Raw genomic sequence first — 22,655 nt, forward strand, 5'->3', positions numbered from 1 at the left:
CGATGGAGAAGTATAAAATGAAGTCAAATTGACGTAAAACTGTGCATTATTTTGACAAAACGAATACAATTAAAGTTGTTTTGAGAATTGTGTTAATAGTTTGCAAGTCCTCTTTCGATAATTTATCACCGGAAAAATTTAAAGCAATATCACTTTCTGATAGATTAAAGTATCAAGTATCACTTGTAGAGCTCAAAAGTCCGAAGATAAAAATAAAATTAATTTAATTATTGCTTTTTCTTTGTATATATATGTGTGTGTGTATTATACATTTATTTAGGATAATTAAAAATCAAATATAAATTGTATAAACAAAAAACACTTTAAAAAATAAAGGGAAACAGAAAAATCTTACTTTCATCATCTATTAAGTATTAAACGAAAGAGATTTCAATAATGAAACTAAATAAATAAATCAAAATAAGATTNTTACGTCACTCCTACATTTGTAATAGTGTACACTATTATGACAATTTACGTCAATTTGACGTCATACCTACATTTTTTTGCGATGGAGAAGTATAAAATGAAGTCAAATTGACGTAAAACTGTGCATTATTTTGACAAAACGAATACAATTAAAGTTGTTTTGAGAATTGTGTTAATAGTTTGCAAGTCCTCTTTCGATAATTTATCACCGGAAAAATTTAAAGCAATATCACTTTCTGATAGATTAAAGTATCAAGTATCACTTGTAGAGCTCAAAAGTCCGAAGATAAAAATAAAATTAATTTAATTATTGCTTTTTCTTTGTATATATATGTGTGTGTGTATTATACATTTATTTAGGATAATTAAAAATCAAATATAAATTGTATAAACAAAAAACACTTTAAAAAATAAAGGGAAACAGAAAAATCTTACTTTCATCATCTATTAAGTATTAAACGAAAGAGATTTCAATAATGAAACTAAATAAATAAATCAAAATAAGATTTAAATTTGTTACAAAACACATTTCTAATCATTAAAAATAGGCATTCATACTTAAACGAAACTGAAAATAAAACTTTAGTTTTTTGTGTGTTGTTTCAATTTGATAAGAAATTATTTATGAGGATTTTAAATTATGAGGATTAAACTTCAGAGGCTACTTTTAAATAAGTTTAAACAATGTTCATATCATTGAATACATAATCATAGAAAGTCCTACATAAAGACAAAAAAAGACGAGGCCGAAGCGCTTTCAGGGGCATGGCAAATTTTGCAGTATATTTTAGTATTTATATCATCAAATTAGGAAAAATTGAAAATATAATTGTACCGTTATCTGTTGCATCTGCCAAACGATCGTATTTACTTGGCGGGGAGTCACTGCCGTGACTGCTGATAGTAAAGAATTTTTATACTTGGTTCGCCTTTTCGCAACTTTTAAACGTTTTAAATCGGAACTAAACGTTCAAGAAATAATATTAAATGTATTAAAAAAAAGTTTCATCGATAGGATTTTGAAAGATCTACTTTTGATGGAATACGCGGTATATGTGAAGTTTAAAACGCTTAGTGTAAAGAAATATTACAACTAGTATTCTCGACTTGAAAAAATTTTGAACTCGAATTCTCCTTCGCTTTGTTGGAATCTGATCTATCGATTTGTTGGTTTACGGCAACAACACATTGGACGATCTGCCGGGGTGATGTCTCCCGAAACGAATTTCTACGGGAAACTGGCCCTATTTAGGTGCTACAAACGTAAAAAGAACCTGGAAAACTATACGTGGCCGCGAGGCGCAAACCCATGACCAACTTTTAACGTACAGTAGTTTTATCCATTTGGTCAATGATGATCTGGGAAACGTACCTGCGCTCTCTAAGATCTTCGTTTATAATTTTCAAGATTATTTACACAGAGATGAGTGTTAAAATAAGTGCAACATCGTGTCGTCCTTGGTGCTCTGTCTTTTTATCCTCCTGTTATTCTCTTACAATCTATAACCGAAATATCCATTTTAATTTGAAACAGTGTTCTATTCAACTCCGTTTAAACGAGTTCTTTTTAGCACGCTCCACTATAGTAGTGAAGTGCTTATGTTAAGACTTTTATGTGTCTGTCAGATATGCAAGAGTTATATTACGTTCAACCCATTTATTACACATAATTCCAAGAATTTATAAAATTTATTTTAAACAAAATTAATATTTGATTCGCTTTTGTGGAGCGTGCTATCAGATCGGCTAGACCAAGCTTGTTTTATATTAATTTCATCCGGTTTCATATTACATTAATACGTAAAACGTTCAACTCCGATGTCAATTGGAGGAATCTTTTCTAAAAGAAAATTATTCGAAATATTAAGATTTCTATTTATTTCACCCTGATCGATGCAAAACGGATGAAGGTATATCTGCAATTCAGTTTCATGCACTTTTCGGAAGTCGAAGAAGCATATCATTTAAATAAAATTAAATAAATATGTCTTTCTACGAAATTCGAACATTGTTGACGCCTTTGAACGTGTGTTCGAAATGTGTCACTGATAACAATTCACAGTTTTTGTCTCTGTTGTTGACATAAATGTGTTTTTCTGTGCTCTTCTATTGTATTACTTTTTTGCTGTTTGCAGAATTTCCGAAAGGTGATTATAGATTTTTAGGTAAGTCTTGGCCTATATTCGACCTAGTTATAAGAATTTATTTAATACTCCGTGGAGAATGAGTAAGGATCGGCTGTAGAAGACATTTCGGTCGATCGTTTGATCATCAGTCGTTTTCGCTTTTGAGTCGGATCTTTTAATTGTGAACATTTCCTCTCTCCTCGTTTACGAAATTTAATTCTTTGCTTTCACACGACTAATTGTAAATTTTTTTTACAGAATGAAGAATGAAGATCTTCGAGTGGATCCACAAGATGTTCCGTTGTAAGAAGGCGATGGCACAGGAGGGAGAGAATTTCCGGGACGAATCTTCGACTCGTACCGGAGCTGAAGAGACGTCCGAGAACGTTCGATTGGACTCTGCCGAAACGACTCGCCCAGTATCGGAAGAGACCATCGAGCAGGAAACAACTGGGGGACGACATTCCCCAAGTGTTTATGGTGCAGGACTCTCTTCGAGACGGCCCATTTCACTTCACGAAGGTTGTCGTGAATGTTGTTGTGGTTCAGCCGGTCAGAAATGTTCTGAACAGAACATTTCTGACCGGCTGAACCACGACATTTGGTGAGGTAATTTGTCCGAGTTTTCTTCATGGAATTCGTTGTCATTCTCTGCTGTCGCGAGTTTTCCTTTTTTGTACGTAACAAGGATACCGTGGTCTTCCAAAAGTTGGAACGGGGAAGAATCGGAAGAGAGAGTTGCCGATGTTGGGAGACTATGATGATGCGGGTGTCTGCGATTTCGTTGCTGCGGGCGATTGCGGTTTCCTTCCGAGTAATTTAAACCCTTCTATTACTCAGCAACTTAAAGAGAACAGGCCAAATTTAACAGAATTCAATTGAAATGAAAAATGTAAATTGCTATGTATAATTATACTTCTAATTTACACAAGTTTAAATTTTAATTATGAAGTTATTTTCATCTAAAACAATATATAAAATTAATTAATACTGAAATTATTTGATTTTATTTTTGGAAATTTTGATAAGATTTAGATTTTAAAATTGTTATTGTTTTAGCAATGTTATTTATTAAATTAAAACAAAAAACATTCAATATTCCAGTTTCAATGCATTTATGAATACAAGCCTATGTCAGTAGGAAGGGCTATAAGGAACTTGTGGAAGTTAACACATGGATCACAGTAATAAAATTTGTAGAAAAAATAAAACATTAACATTATTTATGTAAAGATAGCATAAAAACGTTTTAAAAATTAAAAAAGAAAGAAAGAAAGAAACAGATGAAAGAGATCAGATCTATGTCAACTTTCACATGTCTAATTCCATCCCTTTTATTGTCATAGACTCTTCGACTCAGGCTGACTCACGTCTACTCTTTCGCTGCACGGACTTTTAAGTTCTAAATTTCTGCACACGGCCAATTTTTCCTTTTTTCCATGCTTGTTATGGCTTAGGCCAGGTTCATAATAGAGACTGCGAGTCAGTGAGGAAAGTACATCATCTAACTTATGAAAATTTCTAAGATTTGAATTAGAACTCAAATTCTGGGATCACAGAGATGTCGCATTTTCTGCTTCGCAGGTCCAGCCTCAGCGAATAAGTATTTTTTCTTTTGCTTTTCCTTTCATTTTCGACCTTTCAACCCTGTAAGCACTAAGAGGGCCTTTTAAACCTTACCCACAATAGGTTTGGCCAAGACTGCAATGGGAGCGGGCGGACGGGCGTATCGGGACAGACCACTACTAAAAAGTTCTGGAGTTGCCTATCCGGATTCGATTTTGGGTGTCCTCTTAATGTCTCAGCCATCTGGCCATCGACAAATAATAAGTATTAAAAATTATCAAACTATGTATAAAATTTGGAATATTCTCAAAATAATTCTATAAACTAGTTTACATTATTATTAATTTTAAATACACCTAGTATAACAATACAGGCAGGGAATTTTTAAGTATTTGTTTAGGCCCTGATCTAATTTATTTACATGCATTATACAGATACAGAAAGAAAATATTAGTAATAAGTAGTGAAATGAATCCGCCTAAAAATGCAAGATTGTAGGAAATTTGAATTTTAATATGCTATTCGATACGTTCTTCCTACTGTATTATTGAATTGATACTGTAATAGATAAAAATTCTTATGTGTGTGTTTTGATTATGAATACAATATAAAAATAATACGAAACATAAACAATTACTTCCAATCTACGTCATATGCTTATGATTATTGATTGATTAACATATTGCAGTAACGTGCTATCAGTGCGATCGAATGGTAAAAGTAGTAAAGACGTCAGCCTGCAACTGTGGGAATCGAGGTTCGAATTCAAGTAACCAATGTTGGTATTCGTTCCTCATTATCGACCTATAGTGAATATGAAAAACCCATGAATGTGATAAAAGACTCTCTTAGTACCTGACGAATATATGAATATGAATATAAAATTACCAGCCTTAATTATTATTCGGAATGAGATTCTCGTGAATAAACAATGTTCTAATCTTTAGTATTCGTGAGTATCACAAAGGTCCGGATAGGATTTGAACCTTGCATGTCATTATACCCGTGCAACCTAAAAATTTAAATATTCGAACAATTAGAAGTCCGGGGTTCTTAGTATCTACTTACCTACGTAAAAACAGGATGCGTGTCTGAATGTCATGTGATACGAATTAGTTCACTGAATGACCTCAGTGAACGAATTCGTACTACACGACAGCCAGTCAGCTGATTGATTTTTGACCGTATTTTTCCTTTAAATCCGAACATTTTAACTGCGTGCATGGCCAAACCCATAAAGAGCTTGCAAAAGAGATCCTTCAGTATTTTTAGAGTGAAAAAAAATGTTTAAAAAATGACAACGGTGAGTTTTGATTACTACAACCAAATCATAAAAAAGAGGCCTAAGAAAATTTTTGATAAGAAATAATATAAATATTTAATCACGGCCAGATGACCGATATGGTAAGGCGTTAGCCCAGGGGTGGCCAACAGTTTTTGCCCCCGGGCCGAATTAGAAAGAAACCTTTTTCCACGGACCGAACCAGAGGATACTCTAGGAAGATTTTGAGGTGGTGCCATCTCATTGTGGTGTCACCCCGTAGAGACTGAATTGTAGATAGAAATTACAGATACATTTTTCACATTATCATGCTTTATCAACACTCTACGCTGTACTTACGAGATTTGTAATGGAGGGTTAACTCTAAACGCACAGTGAGTTGTTGACCCCTTTTTTTTTTCATCGAGCTATTCGGACCTCAATACCTAATATTGAACATAAATTCACATAAATTCATTAAACGGGCTGGATCTGACCCGCGGGCCGTATGTTCGCCATGCCTGCGTTAGCCTATCGTTCCGGGGACCCGGAATCGAAAATTTTCAGAAATATTTCTGCGGTAGTTCGTCCCGAATATGCTCGGTTTGTCGCTTACTATCCGGTCGCTCCATTGTGCGCCTAACCGAACCTACTATGGACCAGAAAAAAATGCCCTCTGAGTGCTCACGCGGAAAAAGTCCAAAAACAAAAGCGCTCAATTTTACAAGTTTTATTTTTGTATTAAAAAAAATTAAAAATATATACATTTACAATTTTGCTTTTCGTTTATATGAATATATATATATATATTTAAAAAACATATATATATTAATATTTTCTTATTCTTTCCGCCTAAGAGGGCCTCTTAAAGCAGGCCCATTATGGGTTCAGCCAGGCCCACAATGGGGCGACCGGGTGGTGGGGGACGGGGCAGACATATCCGAACGGACCACCCCAGAAAAATTCCTGGGGATTCTTTGACCCGTCCGGATTCGATATATATTAATATCTGTCGGACAAAACTCTTATATTAAAAAAGAGGACAGTCCGGCAAAAAGAAAATGTATGGTGTTTTTTAACACTTTCCAGCCTGTGGCCACTATGAGGGCCTTTTTTAACAAGATCAATATGGGTTCGGCCAAACCTATAATGGGGCAGGCGGGCGGTGAGGGGCGAGGTCCGACATATCCGAACGGACCACCCCCGAAAAATTCCTAGGGATTTTTTAATCCGTCCAAATTTGATCTCGGATCTTCCAGAGCTGTAGGCTGCGATCTTGACCGCTCGGCCATCCGGCCATCAAATATACAGTGTTTGTCCAATAAGTATCGGAACTGATTTTTTCCTGCCAATGGGAAGGGATTGAGGACGGTTTCTACGGACGGGATCGGTGGTGGGGAATGTCACGTAAACTACGAGACCCAGCTCAACTCTCTATGAGCGTCGAGAGTCAAGATGCAGCGAACCATCGAGCATCTTTTTGCCATCAAATTTTGCGTTAAATTAATTGCGTTAAATATCAAGACTTTGGATATGATCCGTGAGACTTACAAGGACGAAGCCATGTCCAGAACGTGTTTTTGAGTGGCATAAAAAATTTAAAGACGTCGAAGACGAACAACGCGCTGAATGTCCGACATTAATCCCAACCGATGAAAATGTGGCCTAAGTGCGAGAACTTTTGATAATGAGCTCCGCCGCATCCGAAAGGAGATCGCCGATATCTGGTAGCGCCATCACAACAATGCTCCCAGTTACACGTCACTAATTGTGAGGGAGGCACTGGCCAAGCACAACGTGTCAACTCTGCTCCAACCACCCTACAGTCCAGACATGTTCCCTCGACTTCTTTATGTTCCTTCGTATCAAAGGACGTTGAAAGGACATCGTTTCGGGACGATTTAGGCAGTCCAGGCGGCTTCGACGGAGTGTACGAATATCATTGTGGTTGCCGCCTTCCAGGAGACGTACGAAGACTGGAAAAAGCGTTGGAAGCGGTGTGTTAATGCAGGAGTGTAATACTTTAAAGATTATTAGCTCACTGTACATATATCTTCAATAAATTTCTTTTCGTGACTTCAGTCCCGATACTTATTGGACAAACCCTGTATGATTACTCTAGATAAGTTTTTTTTTTCAATGAAGGTAAATAGTAAAATGTTATATATTTTCCATACTTATTTTATATTAGTAAAATATTTATCAACATTTTATTTATAAAATAAAACAAAATTTATTTATATAAATAAAAAAATTTACGAAAAAATTTCATTTTCAATTTATTGAAATAAACAATTCACCAGGTGGTGCATCTGTGGGGTTTAAATAGAGTACACGTGACGAGTCTTAAATATTCAGAGAAGGAAAGAAGAAGAAGTCTTAAATATATATAAACTTTTCTGAAAAAGAAATCTTTTTCATAGTAAATAACATAATTTATTTTAATGCTAATCTTTTCACAAAGATTTAATATATTAAATTTTTTTTAGAAACACAAAAATGGCACAAGGTGGGTTAAAGGTTAAAACGAAGTTACCAGATAGTATCAAGAAGAAGAATAACAACAGAAAAATGAAAACAAGTAAGATTACAGATACGTGTTGTTGATAAATTCAATAGGGCTTAATTCAACCTCTGAATGAGACGTTTCGAACCTTATCAGAGCTGTAGAGCATACCTATAGGAGCAAAAAAGTCAAAGAAACCATACCTCTACAAGGGACTTTTTGCAAGATACGGCCACTCCAAAATCGGGTTGCTCGAGATCACGAGTTGTGTTGCTTCGCTAAGAATAATCGCGTTTAAGTATATAGCCAACGTTACTATGCTGGCTTCGAGTAGCCTACTTGACTGTTCGTGGAGTACTTGATGTTGTATAGTTTTAGAGGGTGAGGGCTTGCCCCTACCTGGGTGCTAAGATGCGAGCACCAAGCTCACACCTAAATGTCAAGCATGGAGGATAGCGGGTAGACTGATACGTGTTAAAAACTGATCTTTGGAGACAATTATCATGCGAAGGGTTGCATGTACAGTACAGGTATGGTTCCTTTGACTTTTCTGCTCGTACAAGGGATCTTACAATTAGATTCAAGCTTCAAATGAGAGGGGTTGAAAAACCCCTCATTTGAAGCTTAAATCTATATGTGAAGTTAGAAATTTATTAAACAATGAATGTTTGACACACTGATCTGAAGATAAAACTTTATAGCATTTGGCTGGCAGTGCCATAAGTAAAACAAAAAACAAAAACTGCACAGGTAAACTGGAACCAGAGCTGGCCCTACCATAGGGAGAACGGAGCAGCCGCTCCAGGCACTAAGTCCTAGGGGGCGCCTCAGTGGTAAAGAAAATTAAAGGGTATAAATTAGGGGCAACCAAGGGGGGCGCCATAATAGGATCTCGCTCCATCCTAAAACTTGCCTCGGGCCAGCACTGACTGGAACTATAATTCAAAGGAATAACACCCAAACACAATTTCCAGCAAAAAAGTAAAAAACTTTTACTGGTCCTGATGACTGATAAACTGTGGCTAAAAATGTTTGACGAGTCTAATTTGTTTACTTATTTGCTGGAACAATCCTATCTTCATGGCATTTTTACAAACAAAGAACGTAGAATGAACTTTAAATAAACTTGAAATTATTATATTTTTGTATGTTTAGACTATTCTTGGATAAACAAAAACATAAGCATTATTTCTACATACGAGGCATTGATGCTGTTACATGTCTAGGGAGAGTTATGTCATATCTCAAGTGGGATCAGATTTAATGAAAGTTTTAATCATTATTGGCATTTACAATTTAAAAAAAATTTATCTCCATCCTCAAAATTAAGCCATTTGTCATCTTAAAATAATTAATAATATAAAACTTATTTTGTAATAGTCTTGTGACAGGTGACACTACACGCTTTTAATTTTGTACTGTGTCTTTTTGTTTTTTTAAATAGAAAAATTTATTATAATTCAACAAAATTACTCCTCTTAAACTTTGTTTATTATTTATGTAAATGTAGTAGAATTGAAAATTATCAAACTGCCTTCCTGGTCTTCTTAATCTCCTCTTTGATGCTGGGAAAGTTGAGAACAAGCGTTGCCAGCTTTTTTTTAATATTTTAGATATGATTGGATTCCTGTTTGTTGGTAGACTTTTTATTAATTAAATGATATCCAGCAGTTGGTCTGCCATTATAGGCAGTTTAAAGTGTGTTTTTGAATGATGTAAATGATTATAATTTTTATAATGTTTTTATAACAACTTATATTGAAATAATATAATCTTAAAATTGAAACAATTACAGTCGACCCCCCCCTATAACACGGTAGTACGTTCCGGTTTTTATGAATCCATTTTCTACGAGTCCAGCCAATTACAGCCCGGCACGTATGCAGTTTACAGACTACGGCTGTTTGAAAGATTTCTTCCAAAAATTAATCGATTCTAGACTAATTTGACTCAACATTTCCAAAATACGTATAATTTTTTGGGAATAATCCATATAAACTATGCTATAAACAAAAAATTGTAGGATTACTTACCGAGCATGAACCGTTTGACTACGCCATTGCTTAAGCTTGTTTTTGTCATGGAGCTTGTCATCGAATGGTGCTCGCATGCTTCCTGATAAATTATTTTTTTTTGCGAAAAATTCGCTGAACTTTACAGACATCATTAATATAAATATAATTTTTATGGATGTTAAATAATAAATGGTTTTTAGTAGGTCCACTGCTCATTTAAACTCGACGGTTTGTACAATATCCACTATTGGTCTAGATTTAACCAATCCTGTTGCGACACGAGTCGGCGATGACGTTTTACTGAATTATAGGAGTTCTTTTAGCATGTTTGTATGAATACTGTCGGAATTTTTTCGCCCTGATATAGTAATCCGAACTATAGGAACTCGTGTTATAGGGGGGTCGACTGTATATTAGTTTGAGCTTTTAGTGTTATAGATTCATATTGTGTGAGCTAAACTGTAGATAGACAGTGAAATTTCTCTATAATGGACACTTGTAGGAACAAAAATTGTCTGTTATAAAGAAATATCTACCAAAGAGAGGTTTTGTGATTGTGGAAATTACTTTTAAATAGAACATCCTTTAAATGTAGCTTCTACCACTTTTATTTACAAACATACATGTACCATACAAAAAATAGTTATATGACATAAGTTGTATATGTGATACACTTTGAGATATGTTTTATTTTTACTTATAATACATAATTAATTCCAAGTTTGGCACTCTTGCATTACAATTGTATCTTTTTTGTGCATTTTTTGCTTTATTTATGATGTGTTTACTTATCATTTTATATATTATCATTTCAATAATATGTATTATTCATCAATTTTTAACAACTTTTTGCAATTATCTTTTGCCAACAACTTTTGGGTGCTTCATATTTTGTATCCTTTCATTCAAAATTACCTGAACAGAACTTTTTAAATCACATTTGATATGTTGAAAGTTTAGGAACATCTCCATATATTTTACAATTTGTTTTAATTATTTGGACACTGTTAATTCTTTTCGAAAGTCATAAAGCATAATATGTCGAATATACTTTTTATCTCAAGATATTTTAACTTGATTTTATTCACTCGAAATGTGAAGTAAAAAGTTTAAAATACGCTTTTAAGTAATAACAACTGTTAAAATTATACAAAAACTTTCTGTTCAATCCTTTACTTATCATCAACCATCGCATTTAAGAAGTGTGTGGAAGCAATACAGCAATGTTTTCCAAAGTGGTTTCTATGGACTCCTGGGATCCTTGGAACTGCTTGATGGGGTCCATGGCAAATTAAAATTAATTTGGGAGTGCATGGACAATGTCATGGGGTCCACAAAAGATTTAATAAAAAGTAAAATGATTGTGATCCATTTTCATTATTATGAAAATTAAAAATAAATAGTAATAAATAAATTGGTAGTCATTTTTACATCCTGAGTAATATATGTATATAGATACATATGTAAAATATAAGTAGTGACAAACATTGCATTTGTCATATCTGTGGACAAGCTTTTCCATTCCTTCCTCATAGAATGTTGTCACCAATGACTTGAAATGGGCCCTAATGTTGTTTTGATGATCATCATTAGTATCAAACCTCTGCCCTCCTAGCCACTTTTCCTGTTCAGGAAAGAAGTGGAAGTCGTTCAGCACTAAATCAGGGCTATACGCTGGGTGTTTAAAGGTGGTGAAGACTTCCACCCAGTTTAAAATTTTTTAATGTGTGAAGACTTCCACCATTTTCCTGAACTGAAAATGTGGCTAGCAGGGCAGAGGTTTGAGACTAATGACGATCTTCAAAATAACGTTATTAAGGTAATCTCAATTCACTGGCAGCACATTCTACGATGAGGGGATGAAAAAGATCGTCCACAGATATAACGAATTCCTCAATCTTCATGTTGATTATGTCAAAAAGTAACCATGTTTGTACCTAACTTTTGGTAATAAATTCATTTTGTTATTTACACTTGTCTTTGTTTTATGGAACATCAGAGCTTGAAAAAACTCCCCTCATATAATTACAGTCTTGGAAAAAGTTTGAGATCTCCTGGGTTTTCAAACTTCTCATTAAAATTAACTGATTTGCTGTAAATATTGTTTAGATATTGAAATAACCGTAAACCAAATATGAAGTAAAAATTCATTTTTATATTATTTTTCATTGGCATAAACCACTCTTACTAAATCTATCTAAGATTTTCTATTGTGTTTAAATCCAGGCTACAAACTTGCCATGACAAGACATTGATATTGTCAGACAACCATGTCATTGTTGAGGTATCATTATGAATAGGAGCATTATCCTGTTGGAAAATAAAACGTTCATCCATTGCTTTATCTCTTAATGGTAGAAGATAATTTCCCAACATATCTTGATAATTAACTGCCTTTGAATAGGGTGAAATAGAATGCAATAGGTGATTTTAACTGATGAGTGAAAATTGCCCACACCATCACAAATTCTCCACCTCATACATGATGTAATTAAAGATGAGGTTGGTGAGTTAGATCATGCCAATAGTATCACGCACCACCAGGGACATCCAGGATGAATTTCTTCTCGCTACTAAAAGTTGTCTGAATGGCTAACAATGCATTACAAAGTCCATCCATCTCTCCATACGGGAGGTTGTCAATTTTGGCTGTGCCTACATTTTAATGTATGCAAGATATGAAAACTTTTGCAGAACATATCTTGTTGTTGGTGTTACAGGTAGATGTAGTGAAGCTGTAATCTGACTAGATGACTAACCAAAGGATGTAGCTGTTCTCATTATTACCATGTCATCTCTGGCAGAAAGTTTTTTTTGGGCCAATTACATTTAGCTTACTATAATTCTCAGGGTTCTTTAAATAATTGTGAACTGTCATATGATCTTCCTAGTAGGCCTGCAGTGACATGATCAGATTTCCTACAGTCTCTGAATGCACTTCCTTTTTTCATCTGTTAATGTTTTACTAGATCCCATTTTTACTGAAGGTTTAAAACACACAACATGGGTTATGCAAATTACACTACAATATCTATTGTAATTTAGAATGTTGTAAGATATGAATTTTTGATCCTGGTTTCAAACTTTTTCCAGCAAAATTTGTTGTATTTGAATTTCTTAAATATGAAAGTAAGTTTTTACTTAATATTTGGTTTATGGTTATTTTATTACCTAAACAACATATTTACAGCAGATCAGTTAATTCTAATGGGAAGTTTGAAAACCCAGGTGGTCTCAAACTTTTGTCCAGAACTATGTATCTGATGCTAATTTTGTACTGTCTGGTTTTTTTACTTATGTAAAATGCTCGAGTTTGTTTATTTAGTTCAAGACCTTTCTGTATGATTGTTGGTAGCTTTGAACATTGCAGCAGGTATCACTTTGGCTGTGAAGCCATTGCTATTGTCATTATCGTCATTATTTCTTTTTATTGAATGTCAGAAAGTGACTGAAGTATTGATGTATCTTGGCTTTTGTACTCATTGGAATATCACAATATATGTTGACATAATGGTTTACAGTAATAGTAATCTCTGCTTCATTCATGTCTCCATAATATTTGAAATTTATGTCACAAAGTGTTCTCATTACTGGAAGGAAATTCAGGTTTAAAGAAACAACTTAAACTATTATTGGCAGTTTTAACTATTGATTGTTTAATGTTTTAATATTTAGATAATTGATAGTAATAATTTTAAAATCAAGTACTTAATACAATTTTTTTTAAAATATATTTTAAATACAGATCAGAAAAAAGTTTTCAAAAAGACAAAGGTAACTTCAGAGAAAAAGAGAATACAAAAGGTATGTATTATATTTTGATGTGGTTTAATGTGTAAGGTGTTGAAATTAATCAAACAATGAAAAAAAAAAACCTTTAAAATGCAGCTTTTTATTAACTTATTGAACATTTTTGGCCATTTGAATGACCTTCCTCCGGAATAAAAATCGAATGATTTCGATTTCTATAAAACAAAATTTATGAAACGATTTTGAATGTTTGAATTTTTGTAGATGTCTAGTGTGCAAGCCCATAAATAAAAATACAATATGTACAGGTTATTTGTACAAATATAGATATAAACAATATATAAAATGTAATATAAGAATAAATAACTAAATAAAAATAAAATATTGTTGTTACTGTCTTAGTTATTTATTTATTTTATTTTTATTTTGTTATTTATTCTTATATTATGTTTATATATAGTTTGTATATAATTTCAGAAAAATAGAGAAAAATAATAATATTTTTCACCTTATAAGATGCACATTTTTGTACCTAAAAATATCTAAAGATTACAATATGTTCTGTAAGCAAAATGCATTTTCTACTGTAAAGAATATTTTTTCTCAAAAAAATTGATGTGAAAAATGCAATTTGCTCAATATAACAGTATTATAAGGCAGTAAAATATGATAATATCTATCTATATATAAATGAAGAATGAAGATGTTTGTTTGTTCTCTGGCACNAATAACTAAATAAAAATAAAATATTGTTGTTACTGTCTTAGTTATTTATTTATTTTATTTTTATTTTGTTATTTATTCTTATATTATGTTTATATATAGTTTGTATATAATTTCAGAAAAATAGAGAAAAATAATAATATTTTTCACCTTATAAGATGCACATTTTTGTACCTAAAAATATCTAAAGATTACAATATGTTCTGTAAGCAAAATGCATTTTCTACTGTAAAGAATATTTTTTCTCAAAAAAATTGATGTGAAAAATGCAATTTGCTCAATATAACAGTATTATAAGGCAGTAAAATATGATAATATCTATCTATATATAAATGAAGAATGAAGATGTTTGTTTGTTCTCTGGCACTCTTAGGCTGTTTGACCAATTGCTCTGAAACTTTGCAGTTATGTAAACATACCTCTAAATTAGATAATGTTGTATGGTACATTCCACCCTAAAATATTGATTTAATTTCTATATATTAATTAATTTCTGCCTACTTCAATGTAGGATTGTGACAATCACATGAAATTACCTGTTTCTTTATATTCAGTGCTTAGCAGTTTTTAACTATTAATTGACAGTGTAATTTCAAGTGTATACAGATATGTACTTGCAGTATAAAAAAAAAAGAGGAAATATGAATTGTGCTATACAAAAACACAATACAATGAAAAATACATTGGTGTCTCATATAACGTACACCTCGAACAACGGACTTTCCGTTCGGCAGTTACATGAGGTGAACAACGGATTTTCTGCGAACAAGTGCGAATGATGTTTCCACTCTTTTGCCATTGCCAATGACAATTTGCTATTTTAAAAAAATATTAGTATTATTAGAATATATTATTACTATATCTGAGGTACAGAGCTCTCATTGGGATTCGGCTTGCTCTCTTGTTTATTACGTACATCACCTCAGTGCAGAGTATTTATATTTATTCAAGTGTTGTGCAAATCATGGCTTCTAAATAACAGAAAGGTGATTTCAATTGAAACAATGCAAGAAATCATCAGAAAGAGTTAAAGTTGACAAAAACTTCCTTGTCAAATAAGTAGAGGTTCAGGAGTTTATCTACACTTGTTATCCAAACAGAGCTGAGGCCAACAGGATCAATGACACCCTTGCCCGTCATTTACGACAGGTGTTGAAGAAGAGAAAGAAACAGACCACCTTTGACATATTTTTCAAGAAGCCAGCTGCCAAATAACAAAAGATGGAACAAGAGGAGTTGAACCTGCAAGCTCTGGTAGTCTCTCCTGAATCTGACTCCGATTAAAAAACAATAAAAAGAGACCTGCTGCAATGTGTAAAAAGTCTGTATCTGTATGAATGTGTGAAGAAAGTGTTCCTCCACCTCCTCCTCACAACATCTGACTACCCAGCATAATTGGTAACTACTCCATTTTCATTTTTTTCAATGGTACAGTATGGTTATTTTATGATGCAAAATGAATTATATGTTTTAAAATGTATTTCTATGGGAAAATGTGTTTCGTATAATGGACTATTCACTTAACAGACGTGCATCTGGAATGGATTAAGTATGTTATACAAGGCACCACTGTATCAGGTTTTATTTATAATTGTGATCCTGTTCTTAAAACTCACAATATGTACACAAAAGATGATTAACACTGAAAATATAATTTGTGATGCTAGAAAAATGTCTTTGCATTTCCAAGTTATACTTTGAAAAATATTATTTTATTAAAGTCAAGTTGTTACATCTAAGGACTCAGATATTTTTTTTTTTCGAACAGTATTTTCTTAAAATTAATAATACTATATGTTTTAAATTTCTCTTATAAACCTGGACAATGCCAGGTGTAACAAGCTAGTATATATACTTGTGTATAAAATTGAATGTCTGTCTGTTTGTTTGTCTGTCCACTTGTTTGAATATCACATGAGAACAGCTGAATCTTTGTACATAGATTCAGGATAGTCCTGAAAAAGTTATTGATTATTTTCCATTTCCAAAATTGTTCAATTTTATAAAGTTTGATAGAATTATGATATCATTTGCAAGAGTAAATTGTTCACTTTTGATTCTTACCAAGTCTTTAGTATGAATAGGAAAATTGCCCAGAGGCAGTAGGTCTGGTGAACTCTGAAATTCAAATACAATATGCTAATATTGTAGTCATTAATAGTCAAAAGTGGACATTAGTGAAAGCTGATCAAATGAAATTTGATTCATCAGTCTATGATTCGAGCAAAATGTATTGAACATATCACAATTGTCATTTTTACCTTGGAGTTTTAGTTCATTATACTTATGTGTTTTTGGAACTGAATTTTGAAAGCTCATTCTTTAGTTTTACACAAAAGTCAGCTTTGTTGTTTCAAAATGATTCTTGTTGCAATGATATTTCTAACAATAAATGAAGTGACAACACTGCTATTACTTATAAATGAAGAATCTTTATTTTGCTTTTGCTTGGCATCAAGTAAATAAGGCCTCAATAAAGCTCTACTTATAGCATCAAAACTTTACAAGAATACTCAGTGTGAGGTCGCCAAACCGTGCGTAGCGTCAGAATGTCCGATTTGTGAGTGGGTGTGTTGTCACAGAGACAAACTCCACAGTTACAAATAGTTACCTGGTTTATTATAACCAAAAGAATAAGTTTACAACTACAACAGTTGACAGTAGGCAATGTTGGGTCTTCTAATTTGTTTCATCCCTCAAAGGGTGAATCCCACTGGAACTGTTGTTTCAGATCTTTTTCGGAAAGTAGCTGGCCCCAGGATATTGGAAGGAGAAAGTCCATTATGAAGTCAGGGTGCAATCCAGTTTGATACCAATATGGAGAGATGATTTCTTTTTCAGCATATGGTGTCACACAATAGGAAGACAGGGAGAAGTTCCCATTTTAAAAGTTTTTTTTTTTTTTTTTTTGTCCCAGACTGAACATTTCGATAGGTCATTTCTGACTCACCTCCACTTTCCAATTACAAAATGTAACAATATCAGAATCCAGATTGTGGGATGAGTCAATACTGACTGACAATTCAATCCCTATCAAAGATGTTCAATCGTAGAACTTACATTATTCTTTTGTCTTAACTTGAGAAGTTTGTTTTTCCAAGAATTTTCTTTAAACATGTCCTTTTATGGGCATGAAATTTTCCATTTTCTCCCCCCTTGTTTCTTTTGTTGTTTTTTCCTTTTTTTCACAAATTATAACTATTACCCCTTTTTCGTTCTTTTTACAATAAAACAAAATTAAATTTTTTTTGTGCACATATTCTCGACCCACTTCTGGAGCTGCACAAAAGTAACAAATGCATTATAATGAATGAGGAACTCTATAAGAATTTCTTGGAATAAGATATTTGAATTAAAACAGGACTTCCAAGGAAACATTGTAGGGAAGTAAAAGCAAGGCTGAGGAAATGAGAGACCATGAATTTAGGTAAAGGAGGAGTTATGATTACTGGTTTCTAACTGTATAATGATTCAGGTCATATCGAGCATAGAAGAACGATTTGCTTGAAATAAGAATTTCACCAGATTTTTGAATGTTTTGATTTGTAATAATATGATAATATCTCAAATCATCTATCATCTGGAGCTCTTCAGAAAGTGTGCAAATTAAGGCCATCTCTCAATAAGCAAAAGCTATGAGAATAGTTGTTATCCTTTTCATCACTATGGCTGAAAGTTATAAAACTTTCAATTCAAAAATCAATTCAGTAACTTTAACAAGACTGACTGATATAGCCTAGACTACTAGAGGGCCATATTTGACAATATAGTGTGAATATGGGATAACCACATACTTGAGTCTGAAACTATCAATAGTTTCTCTAAGCTTACAAGTTAGTTCTATGCAAATAACTGTCTTGACTTAAACTAGGCTTTCTGACTCTTAGGTATTTTTTATTTTTTTTTTCTTTGGACTTAAAACATTTTTTATATAGTCCTGGGAATTCCTGGAATTTGAAAAATTAATTATGACAGCTAGATGGTCAAGACATTTAAAGTGTCGCTTACTGCTCTGGGATCCATGATCAAATCCAGGTGAGCAACTCCAGAAATTTTTTGTGGGCAGTTTGTCCTGGATATGTTAGACCTGTCCCCCTCCCCATCTGGCTGCCCTATTGTAGAATTGACCAAATTCATGAAGAGCATGGCAAAAAGATCTTAGTGCCAACAGGACAGAAAGAGTAAAAAATAAAAAAATGTTCCAAGTCCTATGAATTACCATAGGACTATACAGTTTGAATTAGCATAAAAATATTTTTTAATTATATTAATTATATTTTAATATACTTATGCAATGAATTAAATATTTGTTTTAAACTAAAATAAAAAGTTTTATTATAACATATTTTATTGGGTTGTTCAGAAAGTAAGTTCGTTTTTTTTCCGTGGAAAAAAAAAACGCAATATTCTTATGATAAATAAATATGTTATTGAATTATATGTTGACCATTTTGGTCAAATACCTGTTGTCATCGTTTCTGGTAGTAGCACGATTTCACATTCATAAAAGTTTTGATCGTTGCTTACAAAAAACTGATTCAAGTGATTTTTGACATTGTCATTTCAAGTAAATGTCTTACAGTTAAAAAAAATTGTACAGACCGGAACAAGTAATAATCTGAGTGTGCTCAATCTGGTGAATACTGCTGGTGTGATAGCACATCCCATCTAAGTTATAACAGTTTCTGATGAGTTACCAAACTTGTGTGAAATTTGACATTATTGTGGTAAAACACTACAGCTGTTTTTTTTTATCAATTCTGGATGGCTTTTTCTGTTTGATGATATTACGCAATTTGTTTACTCCAATGCAGTACACTTTCGAATTGTTAAATTGTCTGGTAAAAGCTCCAAAAAAAATTTCCTTAAAACCCCACCAAATAGAGCATTTCTCTTTAAGAACTCGTGGAATTCATATATCGAGCTTCGAAACGAAACCAATTTGTTTCAAGTACTCCTAAACAGTTCAATTTGACAAATTTAATCTCTTAGTGATTTCACGTGTTGTTATTCCGCAGTTTGCTTCAATCGGTACTTTTATTTTGTTTTCATTGGCTTCAATTGGCCATCCATAACGCGGTGCATCTTCAATACTGAAATTGCGAGAACGTAATTTTGTAAACCAGTTTTGGCTCTGTCGTTCTGTCAACACATCTCCACCATACATGTCACACGATTTTTTTCTTGCTTGAACGGCTTTTTTATTTTTTTGGTAATAAAAAAGCAAAATATGCCGAAGATGCTGCTTTCGATCTTCCATATTTGATGGGACACAAAAAATAAACAATTGCACGAAATCAAACAAAATTTTTTACAAATAAGCCATAAAATGCTAGCTGTCAAAATATATAATGATAATACAGTTTAGAAGGAAAATGGCGGAAAAAATACCACTAATCCATCTAGTTGTAAAAAAAAAACGAACTTACTTTTCGAACAACCCAATATTTTGAATTAACGTATATACAAAGTCAAAATTTAAACATAAAGTAAACAAAAATATTGTAAAGCAAAAAGCATATTTATTATTATTGAAAATATACACAAATTAACATGTAGTAAATGTAAGAAAATATATACATTTAACTAAGAAATGTTTTGATAAGAAGGATAATTGTGTGAACTAACTGATATGGACAAGGCAAAGCTCAAGTATTTTGGTAAAGCTTCTATAATTTATGGTATTAGAGATTAAAAATTCTGTTTAATTTTATTTTATTTTTATCTAATTTTATGCACATTTGATTTTGAATCTAAATATATTTATATATACAGTAATAATAATAATAATAATTGTTTTCAGGCATTGGAGAAAACAATTCGTGCAAATATTGAGAACGAAATCAGGTGTAGAGCAAGTGGAGTTGGAACAAGTTCTTTTAATTCTAAGAATAAAAACTAATATTAAAACACTTGTATATTTTTATTCTCTTTAAATTATCACAATCTTTATTAATTGCAATAAATGTTCTGTTTCTTCTTTGAAGAAATTTTTAATACACTAAAAACCTCAATATAATAAACTAATTTGGGCGAAGGGGTTTGTGCTTTATTAAAGCTGAAAGTCTTTCTTATAATAAATTAGGTTTTCCAAATGTTCCGAAACTGAAACAAACAAATATACAATATAAATCTAAATAAATAAATGCTTTTTGAAAAATACATTTTATGGGCAGTGACTTTTAGATTTGAAAAAAATTACCTGTTAATTTAATTACATATAAAACACACTGCATGACGATGATTATGATGCAGTTACTTTCAATAAAGTGAAGTCACCAACAAGATGAACTGTTCCAAATTATGAGGCAAATTTGTAAAGATAGAAAGTCCAGAAAATACTTAAAAAGCATTTAAAGTTTAGATTGACTTATAATACCTTTACATCATATATCTGTTTATTTTTCAACATAGTAATCATGAACCTCAATATACTTAATGAGTCTGAATATCAGTACAAGTCGACCCTCCTACAACACTGTTGGTAATTCCGTGTTATACGAATTCCATGTTATACGAGTCACTTAGATTTTACAAATACGTGAGCCGTTCACAGCCCGGCACACGTATTTGTAAAATCTAAGTGACTCGTACAACATTGAATTCATATAAAACGGAATTATCAACAGTGTTACGGGGGGGTCGACTTGTATTATAACAACAATAGAACAGCGAGACTTTTTGTATATTTACAACTACTGACAGCAATCAAAAAAGTGCTATTCGAACTGATAATTTTAAGGGNTGACTCGTACAACATTGAATTCATATAAAACGGAATTATCAACAGTGTTACGGGGGGGTCGACTTGTATTATAACAACAATAGAACAGCGAGACTTTTTGTATATTTACAACTACTGACAGCAATCAAAAAAGTGCTATTCGAACTGATAATTTTAAGGGATAGTATTTATAAGTTGGGAGGGTTGCCTTTTCAAATTGGGGGAACTACGTATATTTCGTGTAATAAAAAATTAAGCATACCTATCATTCTTTTGCATACATACTACGTGAATAATTCCATCGAGACCGAAGCAAAAAGTTCTAAAAAAAGACAGAAAACGGGAACAAGACTAACAAAAACATTCACATAAAAGTGTTAATATTCACAAGTCATAAATAGACACGTGAAGCAAAAAATAAAAGAAGGTAATAAAGTCATTTTGACTGCTTTCTGCGGTTGTAAATAAAGATCTTTATATCTCGGGAACATTTGATTATATCAAGATAAAATTCGGTGGTAATACAAAACGTTAAGATTCAGGAAAATCAAAAAAACTTCAGCTTCCTACGAAGCGGTGGATATGCCGCTTTCCTTGTATTTTCTAAAAAATAAATACATATTAATTTTAATTATACGAAAATAATCGCACAATATTTTATTATAACCGCATTNGTATTTTCTAAAAAATAAATACATATTAATTTTAATTATACGAAAATAATCGCACAATATTTTATTATAACCGCATTACGTATTTTATTACAAATTTCTATACTATACGTGAAAAAAAAGATGAGATTGCTACCATGTTTTCCCGAAAATAAGACCTAGCAAAGTTTTTTAGTCGTAACGGTCATCGATAAATGGTTGAAAATGGCCGTTGGCTTTTTTGAAAGTACAGCCACTGGTCAGCAGACAATCACTCTATACGGCATGATTTGCATAAGACTGTCTTGGTAATCACAGATTTGCATAACGTTATGGCTGGTGATCGCTAATTGGTCGGCCGGGAATCACGTCACATCATATTTGCATAGTGCTACGGTTCAGTAAGCATTAATTAGTCATCGGGCTCGATGACCAATTAGGGTTAAGTTGAAGCGAGGGTGGGAAGTCCACTCCAGCACGGGAACTTCGTGAGTTCATTTCGACACGATCGGATATACGTCACTCTCGTTTAAGTTAGACTTGGGAATTTTTTTCTTCAACAATAAATGTGAATGTTTCTTCATGGATAAATAAGACCTAGAGCATCTTTGAGAGCAAAAATTAATATAAGACACTGTCTTATTTTCGGGAAAATAGGGTATTGTATATTGGAATATTAATGGCGGAGTGGAAGCGTCGTATCGTCAGCATCCAAAAAAGTCAGATTCGCTATACGGAACACCAACCTCACCCGGTTTAGCCGGTGGAAGTCTAGGACCTCGGGTGGATTCTACACGTAATACCGCATCCAATTCTATCCAGGATCGATTCTGGGCTGTTAGCCGCTTTCGCCTGATTACGTGAATCACGAGTAGATTTATAACTTAACCCAGCCGATAGGAATT

The 22,655-nt window shown here is 32.8% G+C and overlaps 1 long non-coding RNA gene across 1 annotated transcript; it reads left to right on the top strand.

Moving 5' to 3' along the window:
- The first annotated feature begins 4,080 nt into the window (after nucleotides 1-4,080).
- Nucleotides 4,081-20,883, top strand: LOC111621269. The gene is made up of 5 exons (XR_002756035.1): nucleotides 4,081-4,385; nucleotides 7,686-7,804; nucleotides 7,872-7,963; nucleotides 13,649-13,707; nucleotides 20,180-20,883. It is a non-coding gene; the product is annotated as an uncharacterized LOC111621269 (long non-coding RNA).
- Nucleotides 20,884-22,655: the final 1,772 nt, after the last annotated feature.

The sequence above is a fragment of the Centruroides sculpturatus genome, unplaced genomic scaffold (genome assembly GCF_000671375.1).
Source record: "Centruroides sculpturatus isolate CEXI.00-Female unplaced genomic scaffold, Cexi_2.0 scaffold271, whole genome shotgun sequence".
Lineage (NCBI taxonomy): Eukaryota > Metazoa > Arthropoda > Arachnida > Scorpiones > Buthidae > Centruroides > Centruroides sculpturatus.